Genomic DNA, 27,221 nt, shown 5'->3' with positions numbered 1-27,221 from the left:
TAGTTGACATACAGTGTAGTCTCGGCTTCAGGAGTAGAACCCAGTGATTCACATCCGACACATGACACCCAGTGCTCATCCCGAAAAGTGCCCTCCTTAATGCGCATCACCCATTTAACCCAGCCCCCACCTACCTTCTCTCTACATGCTGTGACTTCTTGAAAACATCTTCAGATTTAATACCCACTGACACCCACTTTGGACTCTCATTTCCCATACTGATGGTCAGAGAACTGATTATTCTGACTCATCATTTTGATCATGGACTTGCCCAGGGATGGGCTAACCTAGAATTATGTGACTGCTCTGGCCTAGTCAGCCATGCCCAGAAGGGTACAGTCACACTGAGAAATGACTAATGAAGCACTGAGGACGGAAGGTGGGGCAGATCCCCTAGAAGGAAGGGTATGCGTATGTGTGTGTGGGTATACACATAATGGGCAATGAATGGTTGCCATATACTGAATGGTGTCTTCATAAGATTTCCCAGCATCAATTCATTCATCAATCAGTACATAATGAGTGCATATTTATAATATAAGAGGTAGTGGGCTAGGCATTTATAATGCTCTGAGCACTGGTGTAAGAGAGCACTATACTGTGGGACACCACAAAATGCTAATGGACTTCTCAAAAACTTTGAAAGCTAGTTAGAGATGAGACATCTACCTCCACAAAACTTTAAGTTGCAATATAAAACACCAATACTGTGGATCTGTACGTAATTTCCTGACCAACTTTCTAAAGAGCGCGGTATACATTAAGTGCTGTGCATTCTGAGGGATTGCTACAGTATGAAATTATCTGAGAAGACTTTATGGAGGACTTGATCTGGGATTCTAAGGATGGCAGGTTTCACAGTTAGAGAGGTTGGAGAAAGCAACTGATCAGTCAACAAATATTTACTGCATGCTTAACCATGATTAGGTACTGTACTAGAAGCTGAAGACACAGAAGAAAGTAAGACATTCTTCTGAAGGGGTCTGTAATCTAGAGACAGACAAACAAAAAACAATAGTGGCAGACATCAAGGTGGCAAATGATGAGCTATGTTTCAAAAGAAAAAAAAATCTAGCCTTTGTTATCACCAACACAAGAAATCCAAGAGACATGACATGGTCTTTGGAAACTAAGGCCACCCTTGCAATTTACTCTGGCTTTGGGAAAATGTATACTCTTCAAGCCCCACAGAAATGCCCATCATCCCCATGGGTCTGCCACCACCTGTCTCTGGATGGGACAGAGAAGGGACAGGCTGCTCTTGGGTTACCTCCTACAGTACTCTTCAAAAGCCCATGCAGTATTGCTACTTTCTAGAGGCCGTTGGCTGGGGGCAGAAGCTCATAGCTCCATCTAGGGAGACAACGCTGGTCAAAGGGGAGAGCAAGAGGCTGGAATACAGCTGGGAAGAGCGGAGCTTCCAGACGGACAAAGGCCATGGCCAGGGCCGCGGCGCTCCAATCTTTCATGGAACAAACCTCATTTTCTGATCTGCTTAATATTCTGTAATCAAAAAGCAGCCCTGCAGAGGAGAGATGATAATAGATACTTACTATACAGACATTATCTTTTCTGTTTGTTTTTAATTTATTTTTTTCTTTTTTAAACCATGAACTGTTGGTTTACTCTAACACTTAGTGTTAAAAAATGAATGGTGGCTTGCTCTATATTCTAATGCTGAACAAGCATTCTCATTTCTAATAACCCAAGTTTTAATGACTCCAGAGGGCTTAGTAAACAAAAAAACCTTTCGCTAATGCCACATAATAGTATCATCAACAAGTCCACTGCTAGGAAGGTCCTGATGTTGCCTTTACATTCGATTACCTTCTAGCTCTCAGTCCAGACTTTCTGAACATTCAGAAAAGAAATTTCTTGCTGGTTAAAACGAGGGCTACTTAATTCAGAAGCAAAACAGGTCCTTCTCTGGTACAAAGTCTCTACTTTTTCTCTGGCTGGCTCCAGGCGTAGGGAGGTAGTTCCCAGGCACTTACCTCAGAGCAGCTTTAGAAGAAAGGAATCTGAACTTGATCCCAAATAAGCTGGGGGACCAGGAAGGGGAATGGGGCAGATGCACTTATTTATTTCAGCGCCTTTACATAGTGATGAGGTCCTTATTTCTGCCTTCCCCTCAAGCCTCAGAAATCCTTACAAGGGGGCAGTAGGATCAGATCATACATTTAAATTATTTTCAAAGATGTCAAGCAATTCCAACTTCTCTAATACAGCAACCTTCCAAAGGAACGATAAATCTCCAAACCAGAGACAGGCTTCTCCCTTTAAAATTTTAGCTGGGAAAGACTGATTATGTATTTAAGCTTTGGAGCTGTGTAAAGCTTTGTTAGGCAAATCAGTGACCAGACCATCTCTCCTAGCTCAAAATCTACAGCTCCTATTTATATATGATGAATCTTCGAGGACTTCTTAACAGAAATCATCATCAGTCCTTTGCATATCGTCCACAGAGCCAGGGACTTGGTGGCTGATGGCAGACTTTTCACTTCAACAAGCCTCACTACTATAATGGAAATCCAAAGGCCTGGAAACAATGTACGTAGTTCCCTGACTAATTTTATTATGCAGACACACACTTAATGGCTCCCGAATCGCATCCAGGGTGGGAAACAGTACTGGATTGTGACCATCACACTAAATCGACAAGGATTATCAGTCATTAAAAAGGAACCAAATTAGCATCAAGCAGTAATATTTTATACTTATCAAATCTTCTGCTGGTCAAGGTCCATTACTGAGCGACACCATAAAGGCAGGAACCATCAGCTCATTCTCCAGAACATTTAAATCTCTATTGTATTTGTGTAGGATATAATTTCTGGTAGCAATAAAGCCTAATAAAGGTTATACCCCAATGAATAGAGTGTTAATAAATTGACCCATGACATTTAAATGGATAATTATGTTTGAGATAAAGGAAGAATCTCTTGTTTCCATGAGGAAGGGTTTCAAGTTGTGCCCAACCCAAGTTACCCATCAGCCACAGGATGGTTCTACATGGCTTTACAGTGCTATAAAATATTAATTTTGCTGGTTACCATTGTATTTGATTAATTATTCATCAGGCCCTCCCAACAACTCCTATCTATCAGAATCATCAAGGCTTAAATTTAAAATGTTTCCACATGAGAAGAAATTGTATGGAAATTAACTGCCACCTGTACTTCTATGCGGGAGTTAGAAACGCTAAGGTTTATCTTCCCCTCGGCCCCCTGCCACAGTGTTGCCTGCCTGTCATGAGATGTTATCTTCACTTGGTGGAGAAGTGAAGAGTCGGGGAGCGATTAGGAGGCTGAAGGAGCTGTTACTGAACATGATGGATTAGATCCAACTGGAACAGTCCAACATATGTTATGTACTGATGCCTCTCAGTTCTCATTAGGACTATGCCACAGACAACTAGCAAAACCTATCGGAGAGAAACAAAACAAAGCAGAAATGCTGCAGGGGTTGCAAGCACGGCCCCCCTACAGTCTCTTGGGCAAGGCTTCTCCTCTGTCTTTCCTGTGCTGCATTAGGCTCAGGAAAAAAGACTTTTCGTGTGACACAACTAACACTAACTTGTTTCAGTAATCAATTAATATTTAATTTGTGCATTTGTTCAACTAACATTTATGCATTCATATTATGTAGCTATTAGACTCTCTTTTGAGAAGAAACTGGTTATGTGTTCTCACATAAATCAAATGCAAAAAACGTTATTAATTCTCAGAAGAAATCCCAGAGAAGCCAGCCCCCAAGACTGCCATCTCTTTCAAAGCAGGGACTCGCTTTTATTATTCTTTAGATGCCGGGTGCTTAGCAATAAATCTTCAGTAGGTAAATGAATATAGTGGGGTTTTTTTGAGGAAATTTCCCACCAACGACATGGTAGACTAGAAACCCCAAATAGATCTCCCTGTATAAATTATAGAAAACATCCTTTAGAAATGCACTGTTGAGCTGGAAATAAAGTGAGGAATCCTCAGATGACAAAAATATAGTGAAGTGGGAGTTTGTATAGCAATGATGTCAGCTTTCACTCTGGAGAGCTTCTGATGGAATCTGGTGACTTTGAGCTTCCATTTTGACTGTTGTATAGGAAAAGGGAGACAGAAGATAAAACATATAGCCTACCCAAGATCAACAGTCTAATAGGAAAGCCCTGCATAAATCTGGGATCCTTAAGAGTTATAGCATAAGAGAGACAATGAACTAGAACAGTAAACCTGCAAAGGGGGACTAAAAAGAAAATTACGTTTCCTGACCTTGGCAATGGGAAGAGGGGGAACAAAACTTTTTATAACCACAAATAAGCCCACACAAGGATTTGCAACCCAAATCACACTTTCAGAATATTCTGATAAGGATCAGGCCAAAAATTTAGTTTAACATGGGATAAGGAAACTGGATGAAGCAAATGTTAAACCCTCTATAGAAGTACCTGCTTGGAACCAAGGCTTTCAAAATATCCATGAAATCTCAGTTCACAGTAAAATAATGATATCATCATCATCATCATCATCATCATCATCAGTAAAGAAGCAAGATACTACAGATGACAGCTAACAGAAATGTCAATCAGGAGAATACTGGAATTTTAGATGCAAAATAAAAATAATTATATTTTAATATATTTAATATGAATAAAGGACATGGAACTTTAAAAATGATATAGCAGATGTGAAAAGGAACCAAAGAGAATATCTAGAAATAAAGTACTGAATAACTAGAATAAAAACACTCAGTAGACAGAACAGATAAAGCTAAAGAGAAAACTAGCCAAATGACAGAGGTAAGAAATTATCCACAATGCCATGTGGATCAAAAATAATTGAGATGACATGAAAATACTACGGAGAAGGTAAGTTATACGGAATACATATGCATCATCAGGGTTAAAGAAAGAAGTGAGAGAAAACGTAAGACAGATTCAGAAGACAATGGATGAAAAATTTCCAGAAATGACAAAAAACTCCAACCTTCAACTCCAAGACCCAAAACATCTCAAGCAGGATAAATAAGGAGAAATTCACCTGTGGACAAGAAAATAAAATCTCAAAACACCCAGGAAAAGGAGATGATATTAAAACCAGCTATGGAAAAAAGAGTTCATCCTCAAAGGAATGTCGCTTGGCCTGCAGCTGATTTTTCAACAGCCACAACACAATCCATGAGACAAGGAAATGACCTATTGTTCTGAGAGGAAAAAGAGAATTGTTAAAACAGAATTCTGTACCCAATAAAATTATCTTCCGGGAGCAGAGTAAAGATACTGTCAGAGGAACAAAATCAGTTTGCTACCAAAGTACCAGCATGAAAGGAAATTCTAAGTGATATTCCTCAGGCAGAGGAAAAATGATCGCCAAATGAAAATTTGATATTCAAGGAGAAAATGTAAGCAAAGAAACTGATAAATACATAGATAAAAGTAAATGAAAATTTTCTTTATAAAACAACAATTATCCAATTTGTGAGACTCATAAAAAATGAGATTTAACTTATAGGAAGAAAACAGCCAATAAGTTAGGATGGGAATGATCACTTTAAAATGTTCTAAGTTCCAGGGTGCCTGAGGGGCTCATTCGGTTAAGTGTCTGCCTTTAGCTCAGGTCACAGTCTCAGTTCACTAGCTGAAGCCCCACATAAGGCTCTGTGCTGTCAGGGCAGAGCCTGCTTTGGATCCTCTGTCTCCCTGTCTCTGCCCCTACCCTGTGCACGCACACCTTCATAAATAAATAAATAAACAAACACACAAATAAGTAAAAAAAAAAAAAAGAAAGCAAAGAAATGTTCTAAGTTCCTTATACTGTTTTGAGAAGGGTAAAATATTAGCTTTGTATTTGAAAACATTACCTACTTATATGTTTAAGGAAATCAGTGAAAGTATAGCCAACAGAGCATAAAATTCCCAACTTTGGTGACAGTAAAAAGAGAATGACGGAAAGATAAACATGATCAAACCTAAAAGAAAGGCAAGAAAGGAGAAGAAAAAAGATAAACACAATATGAAGGACAAATGAAAAACACAAATGAACCCAAACATCTCACTAATCTCGATAAATTTATAAGACTATCCAGTTAAAGGACAAAGATTTTCAGAAAGGATTAAAAATGTAACAATTATGAATGACTGTAACAATTTATAGAGCTATAACAATAATATAACATATAGTAACATAGCTTTAAAATGTGTAAAGCGAAAACTGACGGAGCTACATAGAGAAACTGAAAAAAATCCCACCTGTATCTTTCTCTATTTTTCATAAGACAGATAATTGGCAAGAGGGCCGTAGAGCTAAGCATCATTAAGAAACTTCACCTGGTGGATAAATATGAAACACTGTACCCAACTGGAAAGCTCCCATTCTTTTTGTATTCGTTTTCCACTGCTGTCATAACAAATTAACACAAACTAAACTTAGCAGCTTACAAGAACACAATTTAATAACTCACACTTGTATAGGTTCAGAGTACACATGGGTCTTACCAGGCTAAAACCACGGTGGCAGGACGGCTTTCCTTCCTGAAGGCTCTGGGGGAGAAGGTAATCGCTGGCTCATGCAGGCTGTCGGCAGAATTTAGGTCCACGCATTTACAGGACTGAGGCCCCCATTTCCTTGCTGGCTGTTGGGCTAGTGTTGTCCTCAGCTTCTAAAAGCCACACCACATTCTTTGGCTTGTGGGCCCCTTCATCTTCAAAGCCAGCAATGGTGGCGGGAGTCCTCCTCATGCCTCACCTCTTCTGCCATCTCTTCCATCCCATCTCTGACCAACAAGAGAAATCTGTCCTGGAAATCAAGAAGAAAACGCTAAGCTGACAGAAAATTAGGAACAAGTTTTTTAAAGTCCTTTAGAAAATCAGACACAAGAATGGCAAATGAAACAACAATATGAATAGATGCGTAATCTCATGAGTAATTAGAAATATAAATAAAAACCACAATGAAATCCACTTTATACCCACAGGATTAGCAAACATGAAAAACGTTGAGATGCTGGCATGGATGTGAAAAGGATGTGAAACAATGGAAACTCTTACAGAGTTTCAGAGGCATAACCACTTATAGAAGCCAATTTTGAATTTCAAAGTAGTTACACATACACATCTTCTATGATGTGGCATTCTAACCCTAGGGTTGTACATCGAACAGTGGTTCTCAAAGGGAAAGTCAGTGGATCGTGTGTCTTAGAATCAATGGAGAGTTTGTAAAGATGCAGATGCCTGACCTCCACAGAAGGATTCTATTTTTTTTTTTAATGTTTATTTTGAGGGGGGGTGGGGCACAGAGAGAGAAGAGAGAGAATCCCAAGCAGGCTCTATGTTGTGAGCACAGAGCCAGATATGGGGCTTGATCTCACAAACCGTGAGATCATGACCTGAGCCAAAATCAAGAGTCAGACACTCAACCAACTGAGCCATCCAGGCGCCCCAGAAGGGTTCTTGATCAGTATCCTTGGGGATAAAGTCTGCGGATTTTTGTAGTGCTCCAGGCAATGCAAATGCACGCTGAAGTTTGAGATCTACTGCTCCAGGGCATCTCTTGCCTGTGTGTGAGACACGTATAGCAGAATTTATAGCGGTACTGCTTTAAATAAAGAAAAGAAACTGCCCAAATATGCATCAATAGTAGGATGGATACATAAATTATGGCAAATTCATACAATGCAAACGAATCTAGTAGCTATACACACCGACAGGTTGAATTTCAGGTACATAAAAGAATGGAGGAGGGGAAGCAAAAGAGTTATGCAATATAATTACAATATAATATAATTACAAAATGCTAAATACAAGAGTGTGCAAAGGCAAACTATATAATTATATGATTTAGGGAAATATACATATAAATTTTGGGGTACATACATAGGGAATAATAAGAACAAATTGAGGATAACAGTTTCTTCTGTGGGGAGGGAGGTGGGTGGCAGTAGGAACAGGCCTATGGGACTTGTGGGGACACTGGTAATGTTTACAAATGGGTGTTCGCTCTAATGTTGTTCTTTATAACTTACACAATCGATACAAATATATGTATGTAGGTATTCAATATATAATACAAAATTTTTAAACGGCGGGGGAAGTGGTTGAAGAGATAGGGATTAAAAGTTGACTGTTCACTTAGCAAACTTGTTACGAATGCTTCGGAAAGTGCTTTGGACAACTCTTTAAAATATTCTTACTCTTGATGACCATGATGCTGGTCTCTAAGGTAGAAACTACAAAAAAGGAGAGCTAGCAAAGGAGGGCAGGGGGAGAACTCTGCAACATTTGGGAAAACACCTCTAGACTTTCCAAACAAATTTTACTGACCTGTCAACACTTCAGATAATTAAGAAGAGGTCCTAGAGAGGACAAACCACTTGATACTGAGTGTGCCCTGTCTTATGCTTGATCACGCTGATGGTGAGCAAGCCAAGTGTCAGGCAATAAACATGACCTTCTCAAAGACCAACTTTCCCATCGTGCAACCTGCCATGGTCCTTGACAGATATTTTTCGAAAGCTGCCTCTGACTGCACTGAACCTGTCACTTATTTAATGCTATTTGTGGCATGCTAAGTAATGTAGCATCTGCAAATTTCTCATTTTTATTCTGTGAGAAATATCCTGGTTGAATCAGTTCTCTCATTTCCCTAGTTTTATAAGGCCCAGTATAAACCAAGAGCTAATGTTGAAAAATAAAAACGATGAGGAGCAGTACTCTCATGACCAGACTCTTCCTTTCTGAAATGGCATCTTTCTTTTCCTTCCTCTACTGCACTGAAGGACGGAGAGTCCATACTTCATCCCTATGAAACAGAACAAGATCCACGTAGAAGTGCTTTCTAAAAGTAGCCCTGAGACGCCATCTAGAAGACTGTGCCAGGCTGGCTATAATAACAAAGTTTATTATGTTGGGCTTTGTATTGCATTTTCTGTGTTTGTTTGTTTTTAAGACCTGACTTTCTTCCTATGGACAGAGAAAACCCAACAGACCTTAAGTATCTTTGCTAATTTACAATGTAGTTGTAGTGATCTCTTGATGTGGAGCAAATACAAAGGATACATTCACCACCCACAAAGAATAGTCACAATGAGGAGCCCTAGATGGGTGGGTTTAGAAGAGAAGGGCCTGTATTTATTTCGCTCGCTAACTTAGAAGCACCTCTTCACAAAGTCTGTCCACTCCTTAGGCCACTAGCATAGTCAAACCTTTATACATACATGATCTGGGAGGCTTGTTTTCATGACCCGCCTTTGTTAATGACAAGCCGTGTGACTTTGAGTGGATCACTCAACAGCTTCCGCATTAGTCAGGGCAAACTGTTACAATAAAAAGTATAGCATCTCCGTGGCTTAACATGACAAACAAGGCCTTGTCACATATGCCAAAGTTCAAAGCAGGATGGACAGATTTCCTCCAACGGGTGACTCGGGGACCCACGCTCTTTCTGCTGTAGTTCTACTATCCTCACAAATGGTCTCCAAGGTCACTGTAGAAGAGGGAGGAAGGAAGGCATGGAGAAGTCTCACCCTCTCTTAATGTTCCAACCCATAAATGACACATTCCTCCCCTCACATTCATTTGGTGAGAACTAGTCACGTGGCTCCACCTACTTATAAGGAGCTGGGAAACATAGTTTAGCTCTGTGCCCAAGAAGAGGAAATGGGGCTGCTGAACATCCTAATTGCTGCCACTGTCTCATTATTTGGGGCCTCATTTCCTTTCTCTCTAAAGTGGGGATAATTGTTTCTGCCGAGCCCTAACTCAGAGAATAATGAGGAACATGAGAGCATTTAAAAAAATGAAAGCATGATCTAAATAAGAGATACTGAAAATACAGGAATGCGCTATCATTTCTAACACTGAGTTGGGTCCAGGACCCAGGTTTCAAAATGACTCCATGGAGCCTAAGTAGGTCTGTTTATTCAATGCTGACAGAATCCTAGACTTGATTTATAGGCAGGATTTCGACAGACACCCCACCCATTTTGTTTATGATGAAAAGGATGAAGTCCCAGAGGAAGTGATGCCAGCAAAAGTTTTACATTAAAGGGACCCTTAGAGATTTTCCACACCATTAAAAGTGCAAAGGATAAAATGTCGGAAGCTGACCCAAACTTAGAAGGAAGTGTAACTACTTACCAGGGCACAGGAAAGATGCTTGTTCTCCATCATGAATTAGATGATGAAAAGCAAGCAAGCACTGTTTGAACTCACCTTAAAAACAAAAATTATGTTTATCTATCTTTGAGAGAGAGAGAGACAGACAGACAGAGTATGAGCAGGGGAGGGGCAGAGAGAGAGGGAGACACAGAATCTGAAGCAGGCTCCAGGCTCCGAGCTGTCAGCACAGAGCCTGACACGGGGCTCAAACCCACAAACTTTGAGATCATAACCTGAGCCGGTCAGACGCTTAACCAACTGAGTCCCCCAGGCGCCCGTGTTTGAACTACTGATTAGTTCGTTACCAAGTAAACAGCTTGATGCTCAGTGTTTCTAATGTTTTAAATCACAACGCACTAAGTGTTAGTTTTACTACTTCTAAATTCTCCTTAAACATTTGCAGTCAACAGTAAGACAGATTTTAAATGTTTTGACAAAAATTTTTAAAGGTCATGAAAACAACTGTCATTTTTTGTCACCGTTATTCAGGGTGACTTGCTCAGTCATTTTTACACTTCGGCACTACCATGCAAAGTAAGGACTGCCTGTATGGTGTGCTGATTTCACGTATGTGTTTCACTTAAAGACTTGTGCCTGAGAAGAAAAGCATTTTTAATATGGCTCGTCTTCATTAGAGCTCCCATTCTTTGGGAGACCGTTTTGCCAATGACAAGATGATTAACACTAAGTAAGCTTATTAAGATCTAAAAAGGACTGTTAACTGCAGAAAAATAGTTTCTTCATTGAAGGGTTGTCAGCAAGTCTAATTTATTAGCTTGTCATATTCTGTGAGTGGGAACATAAATCTCGTATCAGGGACCAAGATGAAAAAGCCTAGGAATACCTGCCATAGCAAAATTCTCCACCTTCTTCCCAAAGGTAAACATATACATCACCTTAGTCTTCTAGGTGGGAAAGTGTGATCACCTACATCCAAAAATATGAAACTCTATTATGGATGTCATGTGAGTGAAAGCTGCACACCAGAAGCCTAATTTATAATAGTACTGTAATGCCAAAAATGGGCTAAAAATTCAAAATGCTAACAAACCACATAACACAACCCTTCTATGAAGTGTTTATACTACCTAAAGTAGTATAAATGAGACCAGCCATAATAATCTCCTTGGAAAAATAAAGAGCTAGGAGGTGTTTATCTAAGAAGGTTAGGGAAGTTTTAGGTCTGTGTATTGGATTTTAGGTCTTAATCTCTGAGTCATGCTGAATTCAAACCAGCCTGAGAAGAGTGGGAAACTGCTGGCTCAAAGGCCAGGGGGTCTAACCTCAGGCTTGGCTCAGTTCAGGTTCCCAAACAGTGCCAGCAAATACTCATCTTGCCATCTCCCGGCTTCCTTTTCAGGGCATCTCTCTCAAGAGGGCAAGATGGCCACCCGCAGTCCCAGGCCTGTATCTTCTGGCTCAACAACTCTGCGAAACAGAGCTCTTCTATTCCTAATAGAACCACCAAAGTCCCGAGACTCCTCTCATCAAACTAACTCGAGTCAGGTACCACCATGGATTAGTTACGGTGGTCAGAATTAGAACCTAGGTCTACCCTGGGGCTGGAGAGGAGGACAGCATGAGCCCACAGTGGGGCAAACCGCGTTGGCGGGCAGTGGAAAGGGGGGCCCGAGAAAAAGGATAAATGAAAATAGGGCAGGAAAAAAGAACGGATGACCACAATGGAATGACACGGAACCTGGGAGTTTAAAGGACCTTAGGGATCAAATTCCAGAACAAACTCTACCCCTGATGAAGGGATGCAGGCTACAGGACTCTGAAAGGTAATGATTCCGTTTCTGCTTTCCTTCCTCTCGTGGCAGGGAAGCTGATTCCATGGATGAACAGTTCTGGTTGTCAGCGTTCTTACACTGCTGCCCAAATTCTCCTTGCTGCTCTTTCTCACTTGGGCCCAATTTCTGTCTCCAGGACCACAAGAGAAGCAACTCCATGGTCCCTGAAGCGGTGGACACAGCTAGTGGCATCTTCCCCATCAGTCTTCAACGGCTTCCTCCCCTACCTGCATGCATATAGAGTTAGGAGGTGTTTATCCAAAAAAAGGTTAGGGAGGTTCGGTCTCTGGAATGGGTTTTAGGTCTTAACGAATCACTGCCTCGTGTCCAATTCAAACCAGCTTTAGAAAAGTAGGAATCCACTGGCTCACCCCCACCCCCCCCCCCCACGACGTACAATTAGAGGTGGATTAACTGTGAAGCTCCCAAAATTCAGACATCAGGGCCCCTTACCAGCACAAGATGCTGCAAGCACTGAGAGTTACAAGAGGGTCCTAGGAGGGAAGGGGAAGCTAAGGTTCCACCAGAAAGCATTTCTACTTAAATATTTCTTTTTTAAAAAAAATTTTTTTTTTCAACGTTTATTTATTTTTGGGACAGAGAGAGACAGAGCATGAACGGGGGAGGGGCAGAGAGAGAGGGAGACACAGAATCGGAAACAGGCTCCAGGCTCTGAGCCATCAGCCCAGAGCCCGACGCGGGGCTCGAACTCACGGACCGCGAGATTGTGACCTGGCTGATGTCGGACGCTTAACCGACTGCGCCACCCAGGCGCCCCTTTACTTAAATATTTCTGGAGCTCTCAGAAAAAAGGGACCTGAATTTCCAAGCTCCAGTAATTTGTTGTGATCCTCATTCAAAATAAATATTCCAATTCGTATCTAATTGTGTATTTGTAATTTTGTAGTCTTTTTTTTAAGTTGATTTATTTTGAGAGAGACAGAGATAGCATGAGTGGGGGAAGAGCAGAGAGAGAGGGAGAGAGAGAATCCCAGGCAGGCTCCACGCTGTTCAGCACAGAGCCCTACCTGGGGCTCAATCCCACAAACTGTGAGATTATGACATGAGCCAAAACCAAGAGTCGGACACTTAACTGACTGAGCCACTCAGGCACCCCTGTATGCTTTTTCTTACAGACCTCCTCCTCTCAAAATTGTACAAACTTAGCCCCCCCCCCCCCCAATCTGGATCTGCTACCATAAGAAGCCTCTCTCGTCCCTTATCAGGCTTTCTTAGGACATGGTTTGCAAGTATTTTATTATCCAGAGCAGCCTCCAGCTTTTTAAAGGTGGAAACCTACAGCTGGACAAAATGCTACAGTGATGATCTGGCAGGTAGAGTTGGAGAGGGTCTCACTGCCTTGTTCTGGTGCCTCTGGTTCCATTACTGCAGGCCAGGGTGGTGATGGGGTTAGTCGCAGACATGCACCACATGGTTGGTTTGCTTCGTCTGTGGTCTGTGTGAAACACCGGCTTTTTTTCATCCTCTGTTGCCTTGACCAGTAGAATTTTCAGTGAGTGGAAAGATATTCTTAATTGTCAAGGTTGGTCTGAACTATTTCCTCGGATATGACCAACACTGCCCACTTTGAGAGACAAAAGCTAAAACCCAACAAAAAAGATCTCCAGAATGCAACTTCTGGATGCAAAGGGAACATGAACTCTTACTTGAATCCATCCTGTCTGCCACCCACACCAGTTGGTACACTTTAGTCAGAATGTTTACAACTAAAGGTGATTCAGCCCGACATTTATAGAGACTGACTCATAAAACTAAAATTCTCATAGATCATAAGCAGCCCTAAATGTATACCTCTAGTTTTTGTTAAGGTGACCACCCAATAGTTTTTATGTAGTTAATAGCTGTTAATGAGATTAAATTTTTTATTTGCCCTATTACTGAATTTGGATACAACTGATCAAAACCAAGCTTCAAGTATTTTAACAAAAGATGCTCTTCCATATAATTGAAATACATGGAAGGGCTAAAAGAGTAAATCGAAGTGGATTTATACTTATCTTGGTCTGGCCCTTTGCTCTGGCCTTACTGGATATACCACTATGTTCTCTCCAGCTCTGAGGAGTTAGAAAGTGTTCATTTAGCACTGAGGGTGGCAAGTAGGTTTCAACAAGTGAGCAGCTTTGAATCACTAGTAGTGACCTGAAGCTTTGTAATGACAAAGACTCTGAGACCAGATCTCCATGCATCAAAGGAGTTCTGTGATCAGCTGGTATTGTCAGTCATGAGCACCAGAAACAGAAACGGGAGCATTCACGTTGTATATTTGCCATCTGTGATCAATTAGATTAAACTCCCCTGAGGTTAAACACCTGATTCATACCCCACACTGCATTTGGCAAATAGAACTTCATGATTATTGAATGAATGAATATGGGTTCTACATTTTGCTTTGTGAAAGATATGCAACAGAAGGTCTATTAGCCAACATTCAATTAATTACAATCTCAAAATGGATTACCCATTTCCAGAATCCAGTCAGAAAGTGGAACAACAATGAAACCTATATATATTTAGAAACTAACCTTCAGGGTTTCAGTCCACATTGAATGCAATTCCCCAGCTTTTCTTGATCTGCAATCTTACGTCTTACTTAGTGGTAAGTGATTGAATTTCAGCACTGGGACTTGGAAAGACCCTCAGTTATCAATTTTTAAGATCACTAGACTATAGTTATTAAGTCTGGAAAATGGGCCCAAACATTTCAAACAGTGAAGTTTTATTTATTTTTATTTTGTTATTTAAAATAGAAGGGCTCTTGGTTAGATAAATGCTCAAGGACAGTAAACTCCTTAGCTAGACTGTAAGCTCCTGGAGGGCAGAGATGGTATTTGATTCAGTTCCATGTTCCTGTATTGTCTAGTACGTTTCCCTGAATACTGGGCTGCTTAGTAAATACTTGCTATATGAATGAATGAGCAAATATCTGTGTTGGAGGGGTGGGGGAGGTCAGTGTTCTCTATATGTTCTGTCCTTGAGCCCCTTTGCCTTTAAGCATTTATCTGAGAATTTTCCTCTCTGACAAAGGGGAGACCAGTGACATGTAAGGTATCCCAGCTTTGGACAATGTAAACACTCTTTAGAGCTAATCAGAGGAGTGTTAGCAGCTGGGTGGGGGCCTGGAAAGGATAACCAGACTAAGAATTCAGAGATCTGGGTTTGAGACTTTGAACTGCTTGCTCTTTGACTCTCAGTTTGCACATCTGTAAAATGGGGAGAATACTTTGTCTTCTGAAAGTTGTAGAGAGGGTCAAACAAAATACCTGAAAGTATTTTGAAAAATGATGAAATCTCCATAAAAACAGGGGACATCAGTTGTTCTTATTCTGCAGCTAAGTGGCCACACAGCTTTGGGCACATCCCTTCACCCTCACCCTTGATCTCTTCATCTTAAATCTGAGAGGGTTGGACTAGATGCTCTCGAGCGGTGCTTTCAGCCCTCATGTTATGTACACACAGCTGGGGCTTTCAGCTCTGGCAAGAGGAAAGAGGAGGGCTGGATCAAATTCTTTCCTGAACAGACTCAGACAAATCATTTGATGCTTTTGCCCATTTACAAGAAGCAGCCAATCGAGGCAATCAAATTGCATTCTAGAGAGTGAGCCAGAGGAAAATGCAATGTTTCGGTAGTCACAGCACTTCATCTGAGAGTCAGAGAGGTGCAGAAACCAAATGAGGCACTCACAGAAAAGCAGGGGACAGTGTTGTTTTTAGGCACTTGCTGACTCATGCACTTTGTTGGATACTTTAAGTATATTCTCTCAATTAGGTCGCACAACAATTATTCAAATTAACAATTTACCCACCCTCCAGATGAAAGCTCCCTGAGATTCAGACATGTTAACCCAACCCAGGAAAGGATTTAAATAAATTCAGGGCTGTTTGACTCCCAGGGTTTTCCTTGTACGATTCCACTGCTAAGGAGCCAAAACAAAGATAGATGGTTCCGAAGCAGAATTGCGTATGCCGGGAGGCAATGGGTGTGCGCTGTCTACAGTCATTGGCAGGCACAAAACACAGGGAAGAAAAAACCCAAATTAAAAGCACCAGGGGCCTCCTGGAGACACTGAGAACGGAGCTCAGTGAGCGCCAACTTCAGACGTCACTCGTGCCACTAACGACCCACTCCCACACCTCAGACTTGCAGATTCAATGCAGCAGTGGGTTCATCTCAAAGCACTAACCAGGCGTGAATCTGCTCAGATACCTGCTCTTCCAGGCTGCAGCCTTCCCGGTTCAGTGCTGAGGGACCAAATCCCCAGAGGGAATTTCTAAATTACTCAATTCCCTTTGCCTGTACTTATATCCTAATGATAGGACATTAAGATGCAAATTACACAGAAACTTAGTAAGCAAATCATGTCACTTTCTAATGGTTACATCAATAAAGGCTGCCGAGAGGCACCACACTGTTGCCAAACCCCAGGAATGACTTCAAAGGCCCACCTGCAAGCCCCGGGCACAGTGTGTGCTAGAAATTCTATCTCACCAAAGTATTTATGGTCAGGGATTCTTTCCTCCCCAAGTGGCAGAACGGCCTGATGCTGTTTCTCCCAGCTTCCAATGCTGATGGCTCTGTCTGTGCACATGTGTGGGTCCTCAGGGTGCTGGTGGTTTTTTGCCAGTGTGGTTTATAACGTTACAAAGGGGAATTCAGCCTCCTCTGAGTAAAATACTTCCATCACCAGAACATGTTTCAATTTCTGCTTGTCATCTCTATCGCTGCCATTTGTCTCCTCCCTCTTCTGCTTTCCTTTTTCCTATTTTTCCTTCCAAGAATTGGCTGTGATCCCCTAAACTAAGCTCTTGTTTGTTTGTACCTTGCCCATATAAAAATCCATCCTATTAAAATCATTGGCTTTTACAAGCAAATTTACTTTAGCAACGATATCTCATAAGGTCAAACTATTCATTATACATTTCAGAGTCTCTGGCCCTTAACCAAGGACCAGTACAGCATACAGAAGTTTAATAAATGCTTGACTGTAAAATATTACAATCCCTTCAATTCACCATCGAATTCTTACTTACAGGATTATGTTCTTGGAAAGCCAGAAGCCCTGGCCTCTGGTCATAATTCAGTTCCTAATTAGCTGTGTGATCCTGGACAGATCATTCCCCCTCTTACTGGGACTTACTCTCTTCATCTACAGAATGACTAGAGTGGTAGTTTCTGCATCTTCTAGATTAAATTCTGTAAGGACAGAGCTCAGATCTGTGGTGCCCCCTTTTGTAAAGATCTAGATCTGCAGGATCTAGTACATATCTAGAATACAGCAGGTTCTCCGTGACTATTTGTTAAATGGGTTTGTTAAGAATGCTGTGATTCTAGGTTTTAAATCGATGGCATTGTTCAATTGGACTTTGAACTTGTATTTGCTGTTACAAACAAAACTATACCCAATTGTTTCAAGTTTTTTTTAATTTTCCTCTATCCAGGACTCAGATAGATGCTCTTCTGTACATTCGGGAAGCTTGTGAGTCATTTCACAAACAAAACTCCGTATCTACATCCAAGCTGACTCACTGGCTTCCTGGTGTGTTTCTCACCAAACCAGATGATGGCCACACAGGCAGTAAGGCTTTGGAGGGCAGTAAAGACATGGTGCCCATATGAAGAATTCAGGTCAATTCATCTCAAAGTAAGTATTTACCGGATGCCTACTGAGACACCTAATGTGTAATGTTAGTTTGGAAAGGAAGCACATACCAAGACAGCCATTTCTTGGAGCCCTTGATAATCAAAGATCAAGGACAAGTCCATCTGGACCACACAGCTCCTGGATCCTATTTTTAGATCTTACTTGCAGTGTTTGCCACTTTCTTGGAAGTCCTTGTCACATTCACAGTTTAGACACAGTCATATACATACCATTCAATTTTTTCTCCTAATCGTAACATTGCCTTGCGCTGTTTTTCTATCTGTCTCACCTAAGTTTGAGACTTTTAAAACATGGGTCCAGAGACAGGTTTCCAAAAGGGGGCCACCAGTATTGAGGATTATGTGCAAAGTTTTATGTGTATGAGCATTTTTCTGAGAGAGGGTTTGTCGCTTTCAACGGATTTCCAAAGGGATCTGTAACTCCAACACACAAACTCTCAGCTCACTGGCCGCTAGAAAGCCTGGGAAGAACTGCCTTGATTCCAAGGATCTCCATTCACTTCTCCAACAGAGCAGTCAAGCTGAATGTACAAAAATTCAAATTCATCAAGCGAGCTGAAAAGCCAAGAAAGCAAGCAAATGCCAATTTCTCATATTCAGATATGAGGGGGGAAAACCCAACTTTCGACTAGGAATAAAACTGGAGTGCTCAGAGCTCCTTCTTACCAGTTTTTATGATCCATTTGGGTGAAGCACCATGAACTAAAAACCTGGGCCAGCCAAGCAAACAGCTGAACTTGAAGCAGATATTGGATCCACATTGTTGGATCCAATATTGAGCAAGTGAAGCGGAGGCAAGCGTGTCTGCCCTAAAAGAATAATGGCCACTGAGGTCTGTGTGGGGTGGTCTTGCATACTTGACCCACAAGCACATGCACACAGAGGGCTCTGGCCTCTAGGGTTCCTGCATCTCATGCTGTGCTGCCTCAGCAGTTTCCAGAGACAAGAGAATCATCCAAGTTATGGTGTACTCTCGTCTCCTCTTTTATAAATTATGCATCAAGGAAAGAAATTCATGGCAATTTTTTGATGAAAAAATACCCCATACGATACCCCATATGATAGACAGTCTAATTTTCTCTTAAAGGTTAGGAGAGTTTTCCAGAAGGAAATCTGGACCCCCCAAGGTGGGGGTAAAGTTGGTAGACAAAAAATACGGGCGTGGTTCACAATCAGCTGTCTGCCTGCCCCAGGCCCTTAAGACAGGGTCTTCTGCCCACATTGGTTGTAGAAACTGTTAACAAGGAGACTGAGGTGTTATCCTTCTCTGAAAAGCGCCAGTCTTCCTGCCTGGCTCTCTCTTGCACTGCCTTCATCCCTTACTTCCTGAGCCTACCCGGCTCTGAGCTTTGGGCTTCATTTCCCACTCCTGGTTCCGCTCTTGCCTCTTACAGAGGAGGACTAATTTGGCTGGTCCGGTTTTAATTTTTTTTTTTTAACGTTTATTTATTTTTGAGACAGAGAGAGACAGAGCATGAATGGGGGAGGGTCAGAGAGAGGGAAACACAGAATCTGAAACAGGCTCCAGGCTCTGAGCTGTCAGCACAGAGCCCGACGCGGGGCTCAAACTCATGGACCGTGAAATCATGACCTGAGCCGAAGTCGGCCGCTCAACCACTAAGCCACCCAGGCGCCCCATGGTCCAGTTTTAACCAACTTCAAGTGTGTGCACTTGCTTAAGGACACTGGTACTGAGCTGCTCTCTTCTGGCTATTCCATCTGGTGAAGTTGGGGGGCTCAGAGGGCATAATGTGCATAATCTCTATAGCCAAGAGTGATTCAGAAGAACCTTGAGAATTCAAAGGTAAATAGACTCTAACTTTATGATATTGAAAAATAATTTTGTAATTAAATGTATATTAATTTGCAAAAGATTCTGTTTGAATGCGTATCTTCGGTGGTTCCACCTCGTCTCACCCCTCCCCCCGATGCACAAAAAACCATGCTATTACATGAATGGCCCATCTATGTCACAACGAGGAGGTCTGACTATTGAAAATATAGTAAACACAAAATTCTACCAAGCAGAGTACTGAGGAAGTAAGGAGTTCTAGTTACCTGAAATTTCCAAGAAAATTCTGGTTAAAAATCCTCATTCTCTATATCTGGACACAATAAATAGATTTTAAATAATTTGCTCTAAGAAAAATAACCAGAGGTACACAGAGACTGCCACATTACGTATCGTAGGAAAGACATCTATGCACAGTGAATGACTTAAAAGCGCACCAAGCCCCTTGTGTGCACCTGAAGCCAGTGGAGAGCAGAAAGCAGTCTATGGCACTTCCTGGAAATGTGGCAGGGCTGAGCCATCAGCCGTACTTAGAGGCGGCCAGTTTCCTAATGTGTCTTCATACTGGGTTTCTCTTCTTCCCTACGTTACCCACTCTGCCCTTATTCTTGCTCCCTATGATTGCACTTATTAATAAAGAACAGCACAAGACCAACTCAAGTCTGCTTTCTGGAAAACCTGACCCACAAAAAAATTTTACAAAACTAGTGATTCTCAATGGCTTTTGGGTAAGGGTGTGTGTGTGTGTGTGTGTGTGTGTGTGTGTGTGTGTTATAATTTTGCAGGCAAAAGAAAGGGAACCATTCTTTTCTCCCCAATTACTTATTACACCTCTCCTCTTCCCACTCTGCATCAGTTAGGGGCCAGTCAGTAAGTAAAAACAATATCAAGAGCTTGGACAGAAACATTTAATATAAAGACGTCCTAACTAGTAAAGGTGATTAATTTCTAAAAAGGGGTAAAAGATAACTTTAAGGAGTTCAGAAGTAGCACATCCAGGGAGCAGTGAGAGGAAGGAACTAATAACTCGTCCTCTGCAAGGGTAAGAATGGGTCTGCTCGTGGCAAAGATCCTTGCCAGAAGTGTGGGCTGGAAACAGCCTGTAGGAGCAGCCAGTCAGGTGGTGGAGAAACTTGACAGAGGCTGCAGAGGGGAGCTGGTCCATAGCAACGGTCTCTGGGTAATGGGAAAACCTGCCGGAGGCTGCAGGCTAGTGGAGCTGATCCACGCAGGATGCTGAGATGAACACCACGCAATCCTTCCACACAGACCTGCTGGCCCCAGCACCAGGAAGGGAAATACCTACCCCTTTTCGCCTTCAAAGTGGCACACCAGCACCTTGTATTAACAGAGCCTAACACCCAGCCAGCTGGCAAAGGAGAAATGTCCACGGGGTCTAGCTCTCAGGTTCACCAAGCAGAAAAGAAAGGTGTATTCAAAGCTGAGAGGTAACGGGTTGGCAACTGGCACACCCACCTTCTCTGTGTGGGAGACATTCACTCTACAATGACAAGTTTAAAAATGGGAACTAAAAATATACGCTCTATGTGAAATATTACCAATGATTACCATTTAATAACACAATTAAAATTTATTTCTCAGACCTGTCTACATTATCTGAATTTTCTGTAGGTAATCATATATCTTATTTTTATCTGGAGAAAAGATTACCTTAAAAGATTCTCACTCATTACAGTTTTACTGAATTCTGTTAGTAAACATGAAACTCATTATTATGCAAATATACACATAAGGTGGAAAGGGGCTTAGGGACATTCATTCATCTCTAAAGGGCAGTGTTCTGGAGGACATGCCAAGCAGTCTTGAGTCTGATTAGCCCAGAATCTCTGGCCCTACCATTCACTCTCAGGCTGCTTGTATATATTCCACGCTACACATGTAACGTAAAAAGGGCACAAAGTGGGATGCCTGGGTGGCTCAGTCAGTTAAGCATCCGACTCTTGATTTTGCCTCAGGTCATGATCTCACAGTTCTTAGTTTCGAGCCCCACATCTGGCTCTCTGCTGACAGTGTGGAGCCTGCTTGGGATTCTCTCTCTCCTCTCTCCGCTCTCTCTTTCTCTCTCTCTGCCCCCACCCCTCTTGCATACGATCTCTGACTCAAAATAAATAAACATTTTTTAAAAATAAACAAAAGGGCACAAAGCAACAGCATTTGCCATTTACCGTGCTGGTCAATGGCAACAACACTTACCATGCTGCTGCCCTTGCAAACTTTCTGCTGTCTTGGACACTGGAACCCGCTCATCTAGAAGTTCACAACGTTTATCTTTCCTTTGGCTAAAAGCCCTTAGAGTCTGCAACTTTCCTCCTGCCCTTCTAGGTAGCTTTCCTGGTCTCTGACCAACCTCCCCAGGCTTTGAATTTAAGCTAGCAGAAATGTCAAACCAGGTAGGTTTCCTCTGCTCTCCCCACCCCCCATTTCCTCCCTAGTGTCTTTGTTCACGCAGAACCTCCACCCAAACTAACCATCTGCTCCTTTCAACCAGCTCCTCCGGTTGTCCCTTAACAGTCAGTTCCGGTGTCACCTTTTTAGGAAACCACATCCCATGAAGGATCCAGGGAATCCAGTGATTCTGCTTTACCTCCCCGGGTCTGTCCTCAGAGCTGCTTCTTGGTACCCTCAGCCTTTAGCACAATGGGTGATACAGAGTCGGCACTCAGTGCCTGTTGGGGGAACTAAAAGGTCTCCAGGCCCTGAGCCGATAGTCCTTTCCTGCCATTTGTGCCCTGGCATGAAGAGCCTCTGTCAGAAGGAGAACCTGGGCCAGAGGAACCGGGGGAGCAGGTGTCATGTTCTGGGGACTGCCAGCTCCTTCCTCTCCTCATCAAGCTTTTCTCAATAGTGACAGGCAGATCGGCAGAAACAGACACACCTACTCCTAAAAACACAGATTTCCATTTAAAAAATACAAGAGGAATAGAAAGAAGCAAACGCCACTCCTTCCAAGAACTGGAGGCGATTTTTACGGGTTCAACCTGACACGGTTGAGGGGCCGGGGAAGAGAGCGAGCACTGTCTTCATAGCCGTGTTGAAAGCTCCCGTTCCCTGCACTCTCTCGAACTCTGCCCACAAGTGCACACAGTCACCCATCTATCACTTTCACCTGAAATATATAAACAGGTGAAGCTGAAATGAGCTTGGATGCCTTAGGTTGTCATTATCATACCCTCCATTTCCCACCCAGGAGACGCCATCACTCACACAACGGAGCATGCTTTCCTGTACGCACAGGCCTCTTCCCAGCTTACAAAGCACCTTCCACATATGTCAGCTCATGTGACTGTCACCCAAAACACTGTATGGGTAAGCAAGTTTCAGGAGGGTGGATCGGGTTGTTAGCAGCAAGGACCAAGGGTGGCTGGATGTCCTTGTGATGTCACAGGTAAGCAATGTAATGCCCCCCCCTCCTTGGTCAGACAGGCTGGTGGGGTTATGGCCTCCCTTTCACCTGTGTTCCCTTCTCAGGGAAGTCCCTTGAAGAGAGCCATGGGCTGCTTCTAACACCTGCTGCTGACTCATGACACCCAATAAGTACTTAACATACAAATGAATGACTGAAGGAAGTCTGGTCTCCCTTTAAATACTTTCTCATTAAACTAGTTATCCCAGCGCAGCCTGATGGATACAAACTCTGGAGAAAAGGATTTCCAAATCCAGGCAGAGCTAAAGCCCTGTGCAGGCTTGCAGCAGAGAATGAAGGAAGCCAGAGAAACATGTTGAATGTAGTCAGGCACAACCTGTCCTAGCAACCGCCTCCCTCTCTATAAAATTCAGTCTCCCTCCCCCATCTGTGGCGGGAATGTTTTTCTCATGTTAATTTCAGATTCTAAATGTCAAGATGGTACCTTTCCTAGTTGCCTACAGGGTGCCCCCACAGGAGACCCATGCCAGGAAACTTCTGCCACTCTCCAAAGAAAGGACAGTGGAATTCAAACTCCCCAAGCTCTCCAGTATCTCACCAAGTTTCCTGGTTACCATTTTAGGGAAACTTAGATTTCTGGTTCCACATCTGGCTAGTTTTGCTCGATAGAATGTATAATCCTGTTTCAAAGGTGATTCTGATTAATCAAAGTCCTGGTTCATTAAATGGGGGCTCTTAGTCACAGAAAGAAAGAAAGGAAGGAAGGAAGGAAGGGAGGAACAGAGATACAGAGGGAGGGAGGAGAGAAAGGAGGGGGAGAGGGAGGAAAGAAAAGAAAAAAGGTAAGAAGGGCCGGAAGGAAGGACAGAAGGAGGAAGGAACGGAGGAAAGAATGCCTACTCAAGAACACAAAGCTGGCCACCAGTGTTCTCTCAGGGGGCATCTTGAGAAAGGAAATCGATGAGAGGAGCTGTGGTGAACATATGGGAAGTTCCCACAAAGACCATTGCTGTGACGAGTGGGCAGGCAGGATGTTGCCAGTATGTGCAATCGCCCTTAAAAAAAAAAAAAACAGCACTTGACGATGAGGAGAATTACATAAATACGCAACAAATGTTTAAATAATTGAAAATCTTTAATATTTAAAAATAAATTTTTAAAAGTTGGTATCAGGAGCCACTACTATTGACTTTACTCAGTGGAAATTTCAAAACTACCTAGATAACTTGAAAGTCACTTTTAGACCCCAACTGGTTGTCACCTATATGACATATGTGGGTCATATTTTCCTTTTGCATAAACAAGAAGCTCCTGCTGGGTTTTTCCACCGTCTTTTCGTTTCTTTCACACTTTGTATCTTTAACCAGGGTCTAGCACAGAATAAGAATGTAATAAGCAGTTGTTGAATTTATGAAAAACATGTAAATGGAACCATAAGTCTGGGATTCCAGTTCCAATCCTGCTACTGGCTTTCTACGTGATTTTTGAGAAGGTCACTTTATATTTCTGGGTCTCAGTTTCTCTATCGGTAAACTCAACACAATACGGTCAGTGACATTAATGACAGCTAACAGTGACTGATCACTTATGTGCCTGGCACTGTCCTCATCTGTGCCTGCATTAGGTCATTTGACCTTCACACTGAGCCCATGGGTTACACAGGAATTCTTTCAAGTCACCTCAGGCATGGCTCTGAAAAATCCCCAAACAGGTGCCCCAGTGGTCCGCAAAGGCATTTCTAAAGAAATTCAAGTATCTCTGGCTGGAACATGCAACAGTCTCACCCTGGTCACTTTTGGGCATGGAGCCATGAGCCTTGCATCAACTGTAAAATCCTTTCCTTTGTACGTTTCAAATTAAAATTTTCTCTCATCCAGTGAAAACAATGAGCAGCAGAAGTGTGCAGGGAAAGCAGTGGGGGGAAATTGGAAAGGAGAGAGAGATGGTTAGAAATGGTCTCTGTTTGACTCTGCAAGAATGAAGGGAGGCAGAAATTCAGGAATCTACCCAAGGAGACTCCACTGAGCACCCCACCCATCATCCAAGTGCATCATTAGCCAGGATAATTGACAAATTAATTCACTGAGATAAATTAATTCACTCAGTGTTTTGCTCATGATACACTCTAGGATAACAGGTATGGGACATGGCCAGGAAGGACAGGGATTAACAAAGATGTCATTACCCAGCTGCCTCCAGGGAGCCCAACCTTGGGCTCCAGTCAGTCCTAGCAGGGCCACCTTCCCTCAGACTTGCCAGTTTTAAAGCTGAGCTGTGGGGGGCCCCTGTATGACTCAGTTGGTTGAGTGTCTGACTTCGGCTCAGGTCATGATCTCTTGGTTCATGAGTTAGAGCCTTGTGTCGGACTCTGTGCTGACAGCCCAGAGCCTGGAACCTGCTTCAGATTCTGGGTCTCCCTCTTTCTCTGCCCTTCCCCCACTCACGCTTTGTCTGTCTCTCAAAAATGAATGTTAAGAAAAATAAAGCTGAGCTGTGAAATAATTTTTGCCTTATTCAAGATAGGCATCCTTGAGAATCCTAGAAACATTCTGTTCTCAGTCCCGTGCAGTTTCCTCAATGGGCTATCCACTTGGCCAATGCTCCTGGGGCTGTGTCAGAAGAAACAGTAGGAGCAAAAAGGCTTTCTTTCAGAGAGCTTTCAATTAATTTGGAAGAAGATATTTGAACAATGACTTCACTGGGAGTCCAGCTGTTGGAATACTGAACAAATTTCACAGCCATTGTTTTAATACTGGCCATGAAATTCTTGGTCAAATTCTACCGGGAGACCATCACCCTCCTTGGGCCCCATCCAAGGGATAAATACATTTCTTCTGTCCTATTTACTGCACCAGAAGCTATTTTTGAGAGGGCCGAGTTTAGCGGTTAGACAGCTTGACTCAATCTAGAGAGACCCAAGTGAATCCTGGTGCTGCCATGTACTAGCTGTGACACTATGTGTCAGTTTTTTACTGTCCCCGAGCTCCATTTTCCTCACCCATGAACCCACTTCGATATCTTTCACAATTAAGACATATAGGGTTGTTCTGAAGACTAAATGATACATGAAAAGCTCAGAGCACAGTCCCCAGCACACAGAAAACAGTCAACCAACCGTAGCTGTTTATTATTAATACCCTCATTATCATCCAACCTCTCCCTTCTACTGGAGTGGACCTGGTGGTTTGGATGAGAGACTTCAAAACTGCAAACTCAGACTAAAATAGATTTGTTTTTCACGTTAAGTTCTATTATCATGGATGGAATTACATCTGTAGAATATATTTCAAAGGATGATTAGTACATTGAACTCTATGGATACTGAGTGTATGCGCACGCACACACACACACATTTACACACATACACACACACACTGAATCACATTCCACAGGTATGGATTTTCACAAGGCATATACTTTCAAATGATCAACTTTCTTAACAGAATAGTTTGGGGCTTGGGGATTGAGGCAATTGCCTTGGAACGCTTGACATTCTCTAACTTGGAAACCAAAGATAAGTAGGTCAGTTAGGAGCAATTACAGTTTGGAGGAGGAAGGTTTGGTATCTCTACAATGATGCTACATTGTTTCTAGAGTGTCAGCAGCTGTTTATGCAGGAAGATTTCCCTCCCTCTCTAATGAATGTAACATCAGAGGGAAGAATTTCTAAATCAACACCAGGGAGGCACAGCTAGGGCTCTCTGCAAACTCATAGCAGAAAAGGAAGGCAGCCAGAAACGTATAGGCCACCCACTGGACTGCTCGAGGCCTGCAAGTGAGGTCAACTGAACTGACCTGTACAAGCTTGACTGCAGGTGATAGGAGGCCAGAAACACTCTCACTGTGGGATGTCAAGTATGAAAGGCAAGTTCCCAGGGGCTCTCGCCTTTTATTTTGGAGCCATTTGCTTCTAACACACACTGCCTTGCACTAAAATTACTCTGTTTTAAGGCACATGAAAAGATGCTCAATGTCGCTCCTCATCACGGAAATACAAATCAAAACCACACTCAGATATCACCTCACGCCAGCCAGAGTGGCCAAAATGAACAAATCAGGAGACTATAGATGCTGGCGAGGATGTGGAGAAACGGGAACCCTCTTGCACTGTTGGTGGGAATGCAAACTGGTGCAGCCACTCTGGAAAACAGTGTGGAGGTTCCTCAGAAAATTAAAAATAGACCTACCCTATGACCCAGCAAGAGCACTGCTAGGAATTTACCCAAGGGATACAGGAGTACTGATGCATAGGGGCACTTGTACCCCAATGTTTATAGCAGCACTCTCAACAATAGCCAAATTATGGAAAGAGCCTAAATGTCCATCAACTGATGAATGGATAAAGAAATTGTGGTTTATATACATAATGGAGTACTACATGGCAATGAGAAAGAATGAAATATGGCCCTTTGTAGCAACATGGATGG

At 42.5% G+C, this 27,221-nt stretch overlaps 1 long non-coding RNA gene across 2 annotated transcripts in view; it reads right to left on the bottom strand.

Annotated features, from left to right (window-relative positions):
• LOC128315932 (uncharacterized) overlaps positions 1–22,882 on the bottom strand; it is a 71,433-nt gene extending 48,551 nt beyond the window's left edge. Inside the window, exons 1-3 of one of the 2 annotated variants that reach the window (XR_008299146.1) lie at positions 22,635–22,882; positions 6,485–6,785; positions 902–990 (exon numbers count right to left, since the gene is read on the bottom strand). This is a non-coding gene — a long non-coding RNA (uncharacterized LOC128315932). Of the gene's footprint in view, positions 1–901; positions 991–6,484; positions 6,786–22,634 lie in introns of those variants that run through there. The other variant, XR_008299145.1, reaches the window with a different exon arrangement.
• Positions 22,883–27,221: the final 4,339 nt, after the last annotated feature.

This window comes from Acinonyx jubatus, chromosome B3, assembly GCF_027475565.1.
Source record: "Acinonyx jubatus isolate Ajub_Pintada_27869175 chromosome B3, VMU_Ajub_asm_v1.0, whole genome shotgun sequence".
Taxonomy (NCBI): domain Eukaryota; kingdom Metazoa; phylum Chordata; class Mammalia; order Carnivora; family Felidae; genus Acinonyx; species Acinonyx jubatus.
The sequence above is the reverse complement of the archived record's forward strand: the minus strand, read 5'-3'. Positions and strand labels throughout refer to the sequence as shown.